The sequence below is a fragment of the Lepidochelys olivacea genome (assembly GCF_965140295.1).
Source record: "Lepidochelys olivacea isolate rLepOli2 genome assembly, chromosome: 14".
NCBI lineage: Eukaryota > Metazoa > Chordata > Testudines > Cheloniidae > Lepidochelys > Lepidochelys olivacea.
Window position 1 is genome coordinate 24,096,089 of NC_140424.1, and position 17,744 is coordinate 24,113,832.

Genomic DNA, 17,744 nt, shown 5'->3' on the forward strand with positions numbered 1-17,744 from the left:
CCATGAAGCCAGAGAAGGCACTTCTGGTGAGCGAACCTTTGTAAATACAATAAGGGTTTAAAAGCAAGTGTGTTTAGTGATTCATTTGCCCTGAAGACTTGGGATGCATTCGCGGCCAGTACAGCTACTGGAAAAGTCTGTTCATGTGTCTGGGGACGGAGCGGGAATCCTCCAGGGACATCTCAGTGAAGCTCTGCTGGAGCTACTCTGAAAGCCTTTGCAGAAGGTTTCTGGGTGGGGCAGCCTTATTCCGTCCTCCACGGTAGGACACTTTACCACGCCAAGCCAGTAGCAAGTCGTCTGGAATCACTGCAGCACAGAGCATGGCAGCGAATGCTCCTGGGTTTTGGGCGCATTCAAGCAACATTTGTCATTTATCTCTCTGTGTTAGCCTCAGGAGAGCGATATCATTCAGGGTCACCTGGTTGAAATAGGGGAATTTGTTCAAGGGGACATTCAGAGGTGCCCGTTCTTGCTGAGCTGTTTGGGTGTGGCTAATGATAGCCACGCGGTGGGGCGAGGGGTGAAGCGATCATCCCAGAGAATTGGGTTGAGGGGGGGGGTGTTGTGTTGCACATCCACCTGAAAACTGCAGCCTCTCCTTTTAAATGGCCAACCCACCAGGCATTGCTTGGTATGGGAAAGGAGGGCACCGCAGTTCGAAAGCATTCCCACATGTTATGAAGGCGGAAGAAGCCAAACTCCGCATGCCCCTTGGGATTACTAGGGCTACCTGCAAGCCAAATTCTGGTGCCCAGCCGCGTGTGATGTCTCACACCGAACCAGCAGGCACTCACTAAAAAAGGCAAAACGTGACCTTGTATCGAAAGAACATGTGCTGTGTGGTTTGAATCGCTTCATTCACTCTGAAAGAGTCTCCCCTTTGTTCTCTAAAATGTATCTTTTTTAATTCTGCTCTCCCTTTTTTTCCTCCCACAGGTGCAAATGTTTCTACGCTCCCCCTATCATCTCCATCCCAGAGGCCATGTCCTTAATGATGTCTGATGGCATGGGAAGGATTCACTTTTAGATTCAGGCCTTTTGGAGCAGATTAGCGTATGGCATTTGGGAGAGGTTAACACTAATCAGAAAAAAGCCACTCTTATACCAGCATAAGAGAATCTGTCCAGGGCGCTGGTCTTGGGATAACTATACCTCTATACCTCATAAAACTTTCCTGTGTAGAAGTGGACTCAGATGGCTGCCTGGGGCTTACCTGGATCCCTGTAGGTCATGCTGGTTAACATTTTTCAAGGGAAAAGTGTTTTCATTAAAAATGGTTTTTATTTTTCAAAAATAAGATTTTTCCTTTGTGGTAAAGGGAAAAGGACTCTAACCATTCTGATGTTTTCTTTCTTTTTCTTTTTTTTTTTGGTAAAAATACAAGGGAAAAAAATCATGAGAGTTGGGTGAATTGCAAACACTGTGAAACAAAATTAACTTCTCCATCCGTGGAGCTGAGGTGGAGCCTGGCAGCTGAGCCAGGGCCAGGTAAACTTTGCATAGCTTGTCCTCACAGGATTTATATTTCAAAGGGTATCGTGGCCTCGTGGTCGGTCTGGGGCCATTTCTAACGCAGCACTGGATATCGCGGTACATTCACTTTTCCATTGCTCCTGTTGGCTAAAAAGAATGTTCCAACTCGGATTAGCCCCAGCTTTCTCTCTGTCCCAGACCTCGAAACCAGCCTGTCCTAACAACCTCAAATTGGGTCAGAACATTCACACTGGATACAGACCTCCCATTCTAAAGCTGCAAGGATGTCTCCTGGGGATTGTTGTAGCAGGGCCTGAGTTGGCCTTATAAAGGAAAGCAAACCCTGACTGTAACTATTATGCAGCTACTACGGCTCCCTAGTATACTGCACGGACCTGTTGCATTCAGATGGGAGTATGGGTTCCTTGGCCACGTAAGACTTTCATTAACTGTTCTGTGCTTGTACAATACCTAGCTCAGTGGGACCCTGATCCCTGCCTGGCATTTCTAAGTGCTACAGATATTAACAATTATTATTTAGAAAGGTTATACACCTAGCGATCTGATGAGCAGGAAGAGTTACATGCTGTCCTAGAGACTGAATGACGCCCGTCCTTCTAGCTACAACTGGCTTTTGTAGTTCCCCTCAGATGTCTATTAGCAATGACAAAAACAGCCGTTGGTCTCATGTTACAATGTACTAGTCTCTCACTGTTCTTCACCAGCTGCAGCTGTACACTAATGGTGTGCTGGGTAAAGGAGGCTGCAGCACCTCTCCTGTTATCGCTCTTTGTGGGTGGAGAAAGATGCTTATCAGTGGGGTGCGGATATAAACACGAGAAGGGGTGCACCTGGCCTTTGTAGCTCCCTACAGGAGGCCCTGTGGTTCCACTGCATCTCGCCCCTGGAAGTGGCGCTGTGTGAGGAATGGAGCAGTGAAGGTGGATCCTCCAGGCTTGCCTAGAGAGGCCTCTCCAGAGCTGTCATCTTGGAAACTACAGAGCCCTGGTCCTCCAAAGGCTAGGAGGGCTAGTGACAGCCAATCGGAGCCCAGTGAGCTCAGCTAAAAGGAGCTGTGGGCCCTGGGTGGGATCAGGGGCAGGGAGGGGAGCTCCTCTCTGGCCAAGGGAGTCTGAGCAGTAAACAGGGTTAGCTCTGGCTCCACGGGCACAGTGGGGTTCACATGGAGAGAGGGGCCTGAGCCTCTGGCCCTAAGCGAAGGGTGAAGACAGAGGGGCAGGTGGGAAGAGGCCCAGGGAAGTAGCAGCAAAGGATTTCAGGGAGCCGTGTGCGGCTGCTGGGCATGGGGTCCCTGGGTTGGAGCCCAGGGCAGTGAATGGGCCCGAGTTCCCTGCCGGCCACTGTCAAAATGGGGTAAATCCCGTGAAATGGGGAGAAGCCTAACCTAAGCCCCAAGAAGGGGACTGGGCTGGTTTGGATGCCTGAGCAAAGGACTGCATTTAAAGGTCCCCGAGCAGGGGCTGGAGACGCTGGTGAGGACACACAGACTGTGCATTTGTTGGACTCTTTGCCACCCTGGAAGAGGTTCACTGTGACTGGCTGGGGGGGGTCAAGCCACTGAAGTCGTGCCCAGCAAGGTCGACAACCTACTGGGGGCACCAGGAGCCAGAAAAGGACTGCAGCACTGCACCCGGCCACAAGGAAGCGCTCATGGTGAGTGTCCCCCTTCACGAGCCTGGTTTGGATATGATCATAGCCCTCCCCCTCCATGAGGCGACTATACAGATACAGGTGGTGGGCCAGTCTCTAACCTTGTGTAGCTGCACGGCAGTTACCCGGGGATTGAGATTACCCCTTCATCCCCTTGCTACCACCTGGTCTTTTGCACCGATTGCCCATTGTTTGAGCAGGTGCCTCACAACCAGCCATCTCACCACTGGCTATTTACCCTCGCCCTGGTGGCTTTTGTTATGCCTGAGTGCACACTTTTGGGAATGAAAGATGAGTAGCATGGAGGAGAGAAGTTGAAGAGGCGACCCTGCGAGCTGCAGCCCCTTGGGATTGTTTTCAAAGCCACTCAGCAAAATTAAAGAGTGGGATAGTGAGAAGAAAAGGCCTTTTCATTCAGCAATCGGCAGCCGCCCAGAGATAATCACTGTGGTCACTGTGGGCCCATTGAAGCCAGTGGAAAAGCTCCCAGGGGCTTTAGATCAGGTTCTAAATCTAGGGAAGAAAATACACCCTAGTAAAGGACACAGCAGTAACTGGCTTAGTGGCATAAGATGCCATGAACACATTGTCCCCACACTCTGCTGTTTGCAGTGGCTCAATAGAGAGTCCAATTCAAGGCCTCCATCTTGATATTGAAAACCTTGCATTGGATTGGCCCAGGCTACTTGAGAGATTGATGGCCTTTCCTTGACAATGGCCTCCTGTGATGGCTCTATTCTACTGGAACAATGAAACTGCCCACCTACAGGAAGAGGCTTGGGTCTTTGGGAGACTGAATTTACACAGGAGATGGACTTAGACTGTGGAACTCACCACTACAAGATGGGAAAGACCCAGGAATTAGAGACCTTCAATGCAAAACATTGATTCAGCTTAGTTTTCCCTCCACATATTCTTCCCCCTCACCCATGGATACAGACTCATATGCGCTCGTGCACACACACACACACACACACAGAAGCACACAGAACACTCCCACTCACTCCCACAAACATAAATGAGCAAACAAAACTCTATGAACTGTCCAAACTAATTCTCCTTTAGGCTGGGAAGAAAGAGAGAAATTGCATTAATATCTAGTCTGTAGATTGTGCTGAACTGCTGCCATTGCTAACCTAGTCTGGATTTGAAACGAGTGCCTAGACAGAAAAAAAGATTTCCATTGGCCGGTCCTGATCACTTGAGCCCCTTCCTCTCACCAGTGCCCCCTCTGGGGAGCTACATCAGGGCCCTCCCTTGGGGGCAGGGATAGCTCAGTGGTTTGAGCATTGGCCTGCTAAACACAGGGTTGTGAGTTCAATCCTTAAGGGGGCCATTTGGGGCAAAAATTGGGGATTGGTCCTGCTTTGAGCAGGGGGTTGGACTAGATGACCTCCTGAGGTCCCTTCCAATCCTGAGATTCGATGATCATAGCTTAACAGTTCTGTTGTTTCAGTCCCCAAATGAGTGTGTAAACTCTCTAGCCTCTCTATAAAGGGGCAAAAACTCCCCAGGCAGAGTAAGCAGCTAGGCAAATCCCCCTTTATGGCCCTGTTTCACCTCAGCCCCATGCCCTGACACCATTGCTCACAGCCTGACCCTGAAACCTCAACTACCTTGGGCTGTCCTGCTCCCACATTCTTCCTTCCAGCCACAAGAGGGCACCAGCATGTCAAGAAATCTTTCACCTGTTTCACTTGTTCTTTCCCTTGCTTTATGTTGGGCGTCTCTGCATGTCTTGGCCCAGGGCAGGTTTTAGGATCTGAGAAGCATTTCCTGCATGGCTGCATTTGATCTTCTATTTCATCATCCACTGATGTGTTATAGAAATGGCCACAATAAAACGCCAAAGGGCTGCCAACTGAGTGGCCGTTCAATTGGGATGTGCCTGCGTAGCTTGTTAGGCTATAATAATAATAATTAATAATAGCTTCCTTCTCCTCCTAACCAAGGCCTGTTCGCATGCACACAATTAAGGCTTGCATAATGATTTCAACTTAATGAGATCCTCAGCCGCACATCCGCGGGGCAGCTATTTCAGAGGTAATAACACTCAGGGCTGTAGGCTCTGGGTCCAAATTTCTGGTGGGACACAGCTTTGGCATGCTACAGTGTAACAGGCGGAGACAAAGCGGCTGTGTTTGTTGCTTTGAATTGGGCTGAGGGTTGCAACAAGAAGGTTATTTCCTTGCCTCAAATAAAGCACAACAGTGTTTCAATGCTGGAATAGCTCTGCAGGCGAACATGTGCATATGCCCATGATTGTGAGTGTGAATGCTTGTGTGCACACACGTGAATATAAGTGCGTGGGTTTGCGTGTGTGTTTATGCACGTCCGTATGCGTGTGTGGGCATGTGAGAGTGTGTGCATGTGTGAAAGCGCTGTGGGACCATTAATAGCCAGGAGCGTTTCAGGCCTGCACTTCGCCTGGGATCTGAACATGGACAGCAACCCCTGCAGCAGCACCATGGACCCAAGGGAGGGGAGTGTCATTCTCCTGATAATGGGAATGACATGAGAGTGGGGCCATTTCCTGGGGATAAATAACCCTCCCGCGGCTCAGCCCCAGGCCATCAGCCCAAGGCAGCCGGTCATTAATCCCCAGGAAATGCTCTGCAGCTTGACCATGAACCTTGATTAGTGCAGATACACAGCACTTAACTCGATTGCTAAGAGATTAGCTTGGAAGCAAGGCGCAGGGAGGTCGTTACCCTTCTGGTAATTGGGTTTCTCCTGCAGCTCTGATTTGGTTATCTGACTCCAGACATCTCCTGGTCTGGTGAATTTCTCCTGTAGCTACATCCTCGTTAGCAGCAGCTGCTCTCCTGCCCTGTGCTGAGGGTTGGAGTGAATGACTTCTCAGGCCCAGAAGGGGGCCCTTTCTCTAACAGGCTGGTGCTGGATATTCAGTTCTAATCAACGCCAACCCCTCTTTAAATGCCATGTGATGTTTTCCCAGATGCGTTTTTTTCCTTCTCACTCCCCTGCCCTCAGACGTCTCAAGCAAAGAGCTGATCCGGCAAGGGCTGGGATGTCACAAGTGGCGTACTCAAGCCCCAATGTTTTAATTTCCAGTTGGTGTGCCCTGCAGCAGGCATGAAGTCTAATGTAATCTCACACCAGCCCTGTGTATCAGCTGATCAATCTATCTATCTCCATACCCACCCTCCCCGCCATACATTTATCTATCTCAGCATGTATGCCATGGCATCATAGTATCGACAGGTATGGAGGAACACATGGTTTGATCCGACACATCCCTTAGGGGAGGATTTATTAAAGAGGATATTCTATACCCTAGTAAAGAGGAGAGGATGGAAGCTGATAAAGCACAGGTAGGAACTGAAGAGAGACAGCCAAACAAAAAAGAGTCCCATTCAATTACATCACATGAAGGCAGACAACTAAATATTGACAAATTGTGTAAGTGCTTGTATACAAATGCTAGAAGTCTAAATAGTAAGAAGTCTAAATGAGTGCCTGGTATTAAATGAGGATATTGATATAATAGGCACCACAGAAACTTAGTGGAACGATGATAATTGATGGACATGGTAATACCAGGCCACAAAATATATAGGAATGACAGAGTAGGTCATGCTGGTGGGGGAGTGGCACTATCTGGGAAAGAAAGCATAGAGTCAAGTACAGTAAAAATCTTAAATGAATCGAACTATCTGTATGGATAGAAATTCCATGCATGAATAATACAATGCTAGCAGTAGGAATATATTGCTGAGCACCTGACCGGGATGGTGATGGTGACTGTGAAATGCTCAGGGAGATTAGAGAGGCTACAAAAACAGAAAACCCAGTAATAATGGGAGATTTCAGTGACCCCATATTCACTGGGGACATGACACCTCAGGATGGGATGCAGAGATAAAATTTGTAGACACCATTAACAACTGCTTCTTGGAGCAGCTAGTCCTGGAACCCACACAGGGAGAGGCAATTCTCGATTTAGTCCTAAGTGGGAGCACAGGATCTGGTCCCAGAGGTGAATGTAGCTGAACCTCTCAGTAATGGTTACCAGAATGTAATTAAATTTAATTGGGGAGGAAAATACCAAAGAAGCCCACCACCGTAGCATTTCATTTCAAAAAGGGGAGCTACACAAAAGTGAGGAGGCTGGTTAAATGTAAAAGGAACAATCACAAGAGTGAAATGCCTGCGAGCTGCAAGGAAACTTTTATGAAAACACCATAATAGAGGTGCAGACTATGTGGATACCCCAAATTAAAAAAAAAAAGTAAGGGGATCAAAAATAAATAAATGAAGCCATCATGGCTAAACAGCTGAGTAAAAGAGATGGTTAAAGACAAACAGATGGCCTTTAAAAATTGGAAGTCAAATCCTACTGAGGAAAACGGAAAGGAGAATAAACTCTGGCAAGTCAAATGTAAAAGTATAATTAAGCAGGCCAAAAAGAGAATGTGAAGAGCAACTAGCAAAAGACACAAAAACTGACAGCCAAATTTGTTTAACTACGTCAGAAGCAAGAAGCCTGCCAAACAACTGGGGGGACCACTGGACAATTGAGGTGCTAAAGGAGCACTCAGGGACAAGGCCGTTGAGGAGGAGTTAAATACATTCTTTGCATCAGTCTTCACTGCAGGGGATGTGAGGGAGATTCCCACAGCTGAGCCATTCTTTTTAGGTGACTAAGTTGAGGAATTCAGAGTAGCAGCCGTGTTAGTCTGTATTCGCAAAAAGAAAAGGATCTGTGTGTATAAAAACATCCTCACTGCATTTTCCACTTTTATGCATCCGATGAAGTGAGCTGTAGCTCACAAAAGCTTATGCTCAAATAAATTGGTTAATCTCTAAAGTGCCACAAGTACTCCTTTTCTTTTTGCGAAATTTGAGGAACTGTCCCAGATTGAGGTGTCAGTAGAAGAGATTTTGAAATTGATAATTAAACAGTAATAAGTCACCAGGACCAGATGGTATTCACCCAAGAGTTCTGAAAGTACTCAGATATGAAATTGCAGAGCTACTAACTGTAGTATGTAACCTACTGCTTAAATCAACCTCTGTACCAGGTGCCAGATGGATACCTAATGTGACATCAATTTAAAAAAAAAGGACTCCATAGGCAATCCTGGCAATTACAGGCCTGTAAATCTAACCTCAGTACCAGGCAAATTGATTGGAACTATAGTAAAGAACAGAATTATCAGACACATAGATGAACATGATATGTTGGGGAAGAGTCAACATGGCTTTTATGAAGGGAAATCATGCCTCATCAATCTATTAGAATTCTTTGAGGGTGTCAAAAAAACATGTGGACAAGAGTGAATATAGTGAACCTGAACTTTCAGAAAGCCTTTGACAAAATCCCTCACCAAAGGCTCTTAAGCAAAGTAAGGAGTCATGGGATAAGAGGGAAGATCCTGTCATGGATCAGTAACTGATTTAAAGGAAACAAATGATAGGTATAAATCACCATTTTTCACAGTGGAGAGAGGTAAATAGTGGGGTCCCCCAGGGATCTGTACTGGGACAAGTGTTGTTCAGCATATTCACAAATGATCTGGAAAAAGGGGTAAACAAAGTTTGCAGACCATACAAAATTACTCAAGATAGTTAAGTCCAAAACAGACTGAAAAGTTACAAAGGGATCTCACAAAACTAAGTGACTGGAGAAGAAAATAGCAGATGAAATTCATAGAATTTCAAGAGGTTTTCTAGTCCAGTCCCCTGCACCCATGGCAGGACTAAGTATTATCTAGACCATTATTCAGTGTTGATAAATGCAATGTAAACACAGTGGAAAATATAATACCAATTACACATACGAAAAGATGGGTCTAAATGAGCTGTTACCACTCAAGAAAAAGATCTTGGGGTCATCGTGGAGAGTCCTCTGAAAACATCTGCTCATTGTGCAGCAGCAATCAAAAAAGCGAACAGAATGTTAGGTACCATTAAGAAGTAAGACAGAAATTATCATAATGCTGTTATATAAATCCATGGTACGCCCACACCTTGGACACTGCGTTCAGTTCTGGTCATCCTATCTCAAAAAAGATATATTAGAATTAGAAAAAGTACAGAGAAGGGCAACAAAACTGATTACGGGTATGGAACAGCTTCCGTACGAGGAGAGATTAAAAAGACTGGGACTTTTCAGCTTGGAAAAGAAACCACTGAGGGGGAATGTGATAGAGGTCTATAAAATCATGACTGGTGTGGAGAAAGTGAATAAGGAAATGTTATTTACCCCTTCACATAATACATGAATCAGGGGTCACCCAATGAAAATGATAGTCCGCAGGTTTAACACAAACCAAAGGCAGTACTTCTTCACACAATGTACAGTTAACCTGTGGAACTTGTTGCCAGTGGATGTTGTGATGGCCAAAAGTGTAACTGGGTTCAAAAAAAATTAGATAAATTCATGGAGGACAGGTCCATCAATGGTTATTAGATGGTCAGGGATGCGACCCCATGCTCTGGGTGTCGCTAAACCTCTGACTGCCAGAAGTTGGGAGTGGAAGACGGGATGGATGACTTGATAATTGCCCTTTTCTGTTCATTCCCTCTGTAGTATCTAGCAGTGGCCATTGTCAGAAGATAGGACACTGAGCTAGATGGACCATTGGTCTGACCTCGTACGGACATTCTTATGTTCTCATCTGCCCCTCACCACCCCGTACATTTTGTCGGCAGTTGCACCTATATTCATAATCTGGGGGCTGGCGAAGTTCTGTGCCATTGCACCAGCAGCCTTGTCCTTGGTGAGAAGGATCTGCCCCCATCCTGCATGTGGCATAAGGAATCTCGTGTCAGGGCCAGAGTAGCCAGACCATCCTGCAGCGATGTCCCTCCGAAAGGTGGGAGCAACACAAATCAGGGTGCACCTGCTGTCCTTTCCTGAAGACATTAAAGCCCCACATCACCATGGCTCCCCACTCTGTCTGGTGCTAGGAGAGATAAGCCAGGTGGGTTTTACTAGCCCTCTGCAACTCCTGGACCCGCCCGTCATACTAAAGGCCTTTTGTGGAAGTGTCACTTGCATTGGTGGGTAAGCCTTTTGTACCTGGCTTGGGGCTGACTTGAGCTGGAAAAGGGATAAAAGATTCAGAGCTAGGGATGGAAGTGCTGGGAGACACTGAGCTACTGTGCTGCAGTAATAGCCCATTTGAGCCAGCCATGTCCCCTGGCTGGTGCGGATGTACCAGCCAGTCTTGCTCAGAAGATAACTCGTGAGGTCTTAGAGTGTAATGAGCAGCCAGCCCTGTAGGTGGCATCAGTGCCGCTCTTTAATCTGAGTTGGCAGAGGATGCTTAGGGTAGGTTTTAGCAGTGTGAATTCATCTCCCAGCAGTCACTCACACACAGTTGACTCCCCACCTCTTTACCCCATCTCCCTCCATCTCTTCTTCCTACTGCTCCCTTTGATTGTTCCCTCTCCTTCTTTTCTCCTCCCACCCCTTCCTTCTCCATGCTCCTTTCCTTGCACACATCCAGTGATTCCCATAGTGTGAGGCATGTGTCGGGGGGCCTGAAGGACTAGCAGGGAGAAGGGGGTGGAGGGCAGATAGGCCTAGCAGCCACAGTTTGACACAACAAAGTCTCTAGCTGTTAAGATTACAGAAAAAAACTGGGAAATGGGACCCGAGTGTAACTGAGGTAGAAAAGTCTCCCTGAGTTTGCAGAGGCTGAGCCAGTATCTCCGAGGTGTGACCTGCTGTGTTGAGGTCAGTGGGCATTAGCTCAGTGGCCAGTGATGGTACTTTAAATGTTGACATTTCTCAGCTCATCATGGAGGGTTGGACTGTGACAATCTGCACTGGCATTTCCCAAAGGGGAGGCCCTGAAGGACCAGCTAAGGGACTAGGGAAGGAGGATGTGTTCAGATGGTCCAGTCTTTAAGCACACAGGGCAGGACTGCAGGGGGCATGGCTTGTTTTGTTTTTCTGAAGGGGAGCTGAGCTTTCAGACGCTTTCGAGACACAGCAGCAAGTGCTGAATGCAGCAGCACCAACCTCGCCTGTGCAAACGTCAGGAGTCAGGCCCCCCACAATCATGAGATTAGCACAAAAATAACAAGATTTTAACAAATAATGATAAATGTTGGGTTCTTATTTGCCTCCTGTTTTCTGAGCCTTTAGGGCTGTGTTTTCCTACTCGTCTCTGAAACAGCCAGGACTAGAAACTTGATTTTTGTTTTAAAAGGAAGCTGAGATTCTCACGTGACTCCAGGAGCTGGGGCTTTAAGAGATACCCCCAAATACTGCAGGACTCATGGTAAAGTTGTGAGAGTTGGTGACACTCTTTAAAGAACAGCTGGGACTAAAGATTGCCTCTCATATGGTAGCAGAAGGCTGGGGTGCCTGGGGAGCCATTGCTATGGACACCCAAGGATGCCCCTCCTCCTCCAGACCCAGCCTTCTTCAGGGTCAGAGTGAGTTGGGGGTGTAGGCGGATGGAGTAAAACAAGCAAAAGCCTCAGGTTCCAGCTGCATTAGCAAAGCCCCTTGCTTACTCTGCTGAGGCTGGGCCCAGCGCGTGCTGGGAGTGATGCAATCAGCAGCTGGTACCATTGCCACTGGGCCGTGTTTGTTTTGGCAGACTGAGGTGCCCTGGCCCTGCTGCCATCAGTGTAAGCTGCTGGGCAGTTTGCAGAGCACTGACTGCGATCTCTGCTGCCCCTTGGCGAACTCATGGCTGGCACAGAGAAGAGAATGTCAGTGATTTACTGCCCGAGGTAGAGAGGCTGCAGAAGTGCCTGCAGGTACGGAAGCAGGAGTGGCTCGGGATGGGTTCGTTCCTCAGGGCTCTCCATCTGGCACCTTTCCCCAGCTCACTGTCCAAGTTCAGAACAGCAGTGGGTGTGTGTGGAGTGCCATGCTGTACAGGACCAGAGGAGATCGGCACCTGCAAGAGACAAGGTGTCTTGGGCACGTGTGATTTAGCTGGCTTGGCTGGCGGTGGGTGCATTTGCTAGCAGGACAGGACAGGATCCTCAGCGAGATAACGGCTGTGCTGCTAATAGATGGTAATGGCCGCATAATGCATGCTTAGCAGCAGGAGGTGGCAGATGACAGAGGTGGGAATTGCCCGATGTCCAGGAGTGCTTGCTGGCGAGACACAGAGCAAGCTCCATTAGGAGCCGGGCTTTGGGAGCCAGAGCTCCATCAGAGTTAAACCTCTGCCCATGAATAATTGAGCAGGAGGCTCCCAGCACTCTTCTCCTCCCCTGCCAGGCCCAGCAGCATCGCCCTTTTGTAGCTAATGTGAGTAATTCATCATTTGCTTAATGAAACATTTCCCAGGGCGGGGGTGGAGCAGGGCGAGATCAGGAGGGGCCAGGAGGCCCTCGAAGCCCCTCAAAGCTGTCTAGTGGCCACTGGGGAAGTGCTGCCCCAAATGAGTTGTGCTTTGGGGAGAGATTCTGCTCTGAGATCCAGCACTCGCTGACGTCATCGGGCGCTTTCTCCTGGGGCGTTGGGATCAGGAGCTAAGTTACATTTGTCTTCACTGCAGAGGTAGCCACAGTGATTGGCCCCTGGCTCTGAGCCCCTGGGTTAGCCTAGCCTGGGTGTGAGGAGCAGCCACACTGCAAAGCCCTGCCCCAGTTACTGAGTCCTCACTGGTGCTGCGCTTCCCTATGAGGGTCACTAGGACTTCTCGGGCCGCATCTCGTGGTTCTTCATGCTGCAGCGAGCTGAGATTACTTTCCAGTGAATCGTGGGGAGAGGGGTAGCTCAGTGGTTTGAGCATTGGCCTGCTAAACCCAGGGTTGTGAGCTCAATCCTTGAGGGGGGCATTTAGGGATCTGGGGCGAAAATTGGGGAGTGGTCCTGCTTTGAGCAGGGGGTTGGACTAGATGACCTCCTGAGGTCCCTTCCCACCCTGATATTCTATGATTCTATGACCTCCTGAGGTCCCTTCTAGCCCTGGTGTTCTATGATTGGCTGTGCTTCTGGGCATGCAGGTGGGAATGATGGGAAGGCTTCAGGGGACTCTCAGCACTCAAGTGATTTAACCTGCAACATTGGTGGGTTACCAGCTTCCCTTGGGCTTTAGCATACTGGCCCATCACAGACCAGCTAGCCACACTGAAAGCCCCACTAACCTCAGCTGAGAGGGTTTTGTGTGCGGACAGGAGTTGTGCAGGGCTTAATTTGTAATGAAAGAAGTGCTGGGGCTCAAGCAATTTTTATTTACTTTCCTAACTGACGTGGCAAGTCCAGAGGTGGCAGGGCTCTGAACTGCTAAGCCGAGAGGTCCCGAGGCAGGGCTCAGTCCTGGCACAGATTAAGCACCGGAGTTGCGTTGGGGTAACACCTGGGTAGGAGCCTGGGTTAACTCTGCAGTGAAAACTTTTAGAGTGACTTCACTGGAATTGCTCAGCTCAAACCCCTGTGGTTTTGCGAGCACAAAGTAGCCCTTGCTAAGTGTGTATGACATACAGTCCAGTAATGATGCGATGGGCACCCTCTACAGAATGACCACAACGGCTGGGTAGGAAACGTTATCTTTTCCTGCAACGTTTTTCATTTGAAAACAATCTGTATTTTTCATTAGTGTAAAAAAAAAGGCAGTGGAGATTTGGGGGTTTTGTGACAAAATTGAAATTACTTTGGTTTGCAGCCACCGACATTTTTTAGTTCGCTGACAAAAACCTCGTAATTTCACTCCAAACAAAAAAAGTCACGCGAGCTTTTTGTGTTGGACAAAGTCCCATTTTTCAGCAAAAAAAGCATTTTGTCGGAAATTTTTTGACGCAGTCTAATTTATGACTCTGATAGCGACCACTAGTGCCCCGGGGCTCTTCTCAGTCCTGGGAGCCGGGGCCTAGCATCTGGCTCTGGCTCCTTCAACGTGCACAGCTGCTACAGGGGGCTCTGATACTCTCTCACACCCATTTCACATGCCTGGAATTCCACTGGCTTCAGGGGAGTTACCGCACTGGCGTGAGTGAGAGAACAGGCCACTACATCCACGTGCCCAGCACCCGGCACGATTCTCTGGTGATAGATTATTATACCCTCTGTCTGACCCTGGTGTCCCGTGCACTGGTGTAAATCAAAAATATCACTGTTATTATTTAATTGTGGTGGCACTCAAGGCCTCCAGCTGGGACAGGGGCTCCATTGTGCAGGCAGCTCTCAGCTACTGTGGGCAACGGTGGGGACCTGAAGCTCTGAGCCAGTGGCCACAGAGCTCCAAGCCGCTGCCGCCGGCGGGGGGACCCCGGAGCTCTCAGCCACCGCAGGCAGCGGGGGGAACCCTGGAGTTCTCAGCCACTGCAGGTGGCAAGTACTGAAACCCCCGCCCTGCAGCAGGGCTTGGGCTCTTATCCCCCCCATTCTGTCACATTTATTTTTAGTAAAAGTCAGGGACAGGTCACGGGCTTCTGTGAATATTTGTTTCTTGCCCGGGACCTGTCCCTGAATTTTACTAAAAATAACCATGATAAAATCTTAACCTGAGCCATAAGCCATTGCTGGAATGGAGAGAGACTCCAGAATACAGCACTAAGCCCTGGCAATGTGCAGACCCCTGAGATCAACAGTGGCTTCATTTTCAAGCTTGCCAGCATCTCAACCTCAAGCACATGAATGAGTCAGTGGGTGAGGTGCCAGTATTGGAGGATGGATCAGCTCCATAGGCCCTGGACGTACAACTCAGTGTGCACTTCCCCGCCCTGCCCCCCAGCCAAGCCTGAGCCACAGAGGATATAACAAGTCTGCTGCAAGGACTGGCCTTTTCGCTCAAGCTCTAGGGGCTCAGGCTCTTAGCTCTGAAGGTCCCTGGTTCAATCCCTGGTTATGATGACCCAGCTAGCAGTTGTCACACATGTACTACCCTTCACCCCTATGCCCACAAACTTTGCATTTACTTTTCAATGGGCAGCAATTGGCTTCTGGCTAGCGCTATTGGGCTGGTCCATTTGGATCCCAGCCAGGGCTAAGAGAGGCTGCTTCTGCTCACTAATGGACACTGAGAACATCCTCTGGGCTCTGTTCAGCTGGCGAGAGCCTTCGCTGTGACCAGACATTGCTAGAAGGAAGGTTCGACTTGACACGCCAATGATGCATCGCTGTACCAGCTCTCAGGGGAGGAGGGATAGCTCAGTGGCTTGAGGATTGGCCTGCTAAACCCAGGGTTGTGAGTTCAATCCTTGAGGGGGCCATTTGGGATCTGGGGCAAAAATTGGGGATTGGTTCTGCTTTGAGCAGGGGGCTGGACTAGATGACCTCCTGAGGTCCCTTCCAGCCCTGGTATTCTGTGATTCTATGACTGTGATTGGGGTTGTCCATGCGGCTGAGACCCCCTGTGTGGTCCTGGCAGAATAACTCTGGCTGGGCTGTCTCTCTGGGAGGGAGCATGGATGCAAGTAAATAGGATGAAATTCAATAAGGACAAATGCAAAGTGCTCCACTTAGGAAGGAACAATCAGTTGCACACGTACACAATGGGAAACGACTGCCTAGGAAGGAGGACTGCGGAAAGGGATCTGGGGCTCATAGTGGATCACAAGCTAAATGTGAGTCAACTGTGTAATGCTGTTGCAAAAAAAGCAAACATCATTCTGGGATGCATTAGCAGTATTGTTAGCAAGCATGAGAAGTAATTCTTCCACTCTACTCCACGCTGATTAGTCCTCAACTGGAGTATTGTGTCCAGTTCTGGGTGCCACACTTCAGGAGAGATGTGGACAAATTGGAGAAAGTCCAGAGAAGAGCAACAAAAATGATTAAAGGTCTAGAAAACATGACCTATGAGGGAAGATTGAAAAAACTGTGTTTGTTTAGTCTGGAGAAGAGAAGACTGAGGGGAACATGATAACAGTTTTCAAGTACATAAAAGGTTGTTACAAGGAGGAGGGAGAAAAATTGTTCTTCTTAACCTCTGAGGATAGGACAAGAAACAATGGGGTTAAATTGCAGCAGGGGCGGTTTAGGTTGGACATTAGGAAAAAACTTCCTAACTGTCAGGGTGGTGAAGCACTGGAATAAATAACCTAGGGAGGTTGTGGAATCTCCATCACTGGGGATTTTTAAGAGCAGGTTAGACAAACACCTGTCAGGGATGGTCTAGATAATACTTAGTTCCGCCATGAGTGCAGGGGACTGGACTTGTCGACCTCTCGAGGTCCCTTCCCGTTCTATGAGTCTGTGTGCTGCCCCCAGCCATGGAGCTGGCCCGCCCACAGGGCTCCTGTTTAAATCAGCAGGCCTGCTTCCACTCTCACTTACAGCGGTTTGCCCCAGTGCATACACACTGGTGTCACTCCTGGCGTGCAGCAGCATGTGTCAGAGCAGCTGTGGGGCTAAGCTCACAGTTTGGAAATGACTGACAGTTCTCTGCTGGGAGCTGCTGCCCAGATCTCCACTGCTGTGTAGAGCCCCATTGAGGGTCTGTGGGGCAGGATCCCAACCCTGGAGCTCTGTACATGTCTCTAAGTAAGGCCTCCATCACCCTAGTATCATAGAAATGTAAGGTGAGGAGGGACCTCAAGGGGTCATCTAGTCCAGCCCCCTGCGCTCAGACAGGACCGAGTACACCTGTCTGAGCATCTCACCACTTTTAATGCATTTATCTTCACAGCTCCCCTGTGGCGCAGGGCAGTCCAATTACCACATCATACAGAGGGGAAACTGAGGCACAGAGAGACTTGCCCCAGGTTACATGAGAAGATGGCAGCAGAGCCAGCCCAGGTCTCTTGTGTCCCACGCTAGCACCCTAAACACTGCACCAGCCTTCCTTTGTGCCTTAATGCACTGCAGTCAATGAGGCCTAGCAGAGAAGAACACTGAGGCACAGGAAGGAGAAGGGAAGGGGTTCCAGATTTAGAGGGAGCCGGGGGTTAAGAGTGGAGACAAAGGGGTGAGCTTGGAGGATGTGGTCTGAGTGAAGGGGTGGATCCAAGAGCGATGAGAGCAGAGAAGTGGACTAGGTGGCAGGAGGGGAGTATAATGTAGTGTGGTACTGTCTCTTTAAAATTAGACATGCTTAATCACCTTAAGGTCTGGGAGCCATGCAAGGGGTCTCTCCCATGAGGCACTGTCTGCTTGTTCTGAGTCTGCAGGAGCTGCCATGCTATGTATCTAATAAAGAGAGCTCTGCATTAAACATGATATCCCTCGCCTCACTCTGCATTCCTGAAGTGCATGCTGTGGCATGCTCAACAGGGAGGCGCTCTCAGCTGCCTGACCATGCTAGAAAGCACAGGCAGGGAGGAGAAGGAGCTGGGATCCGAAGTGGTGAGGAAAGGAAGTCCCAGTAAGATGCCCAAGGGCCATCTGTATTCTAACACTGCCATTGGGCCAGGGCTGGCAATCCACAGAGCCAAGCAACACAAGCCAACATGGTGCCAGCTAGAGATCTGGGATCCAAAGGAAACTCACTTCAGGTATCTGGGTGTATTAGGCCTCAGTTTCTTCCCCTGGACTCTAGCAGGAAGCCGTTCTGTGATGACTAGGGTGTGCTGTGACTTGATGGACTCATCTGTACATCAGGCCCTGCATTATCACCCTCGTCACTGACTGCTCAGCAAACAACCAGAGCTGGTCCATTGCAGGGTGATGGCTGTGTGTCAACATGGTGTCACTAGAGGAAATCCAGTTGCAGTAT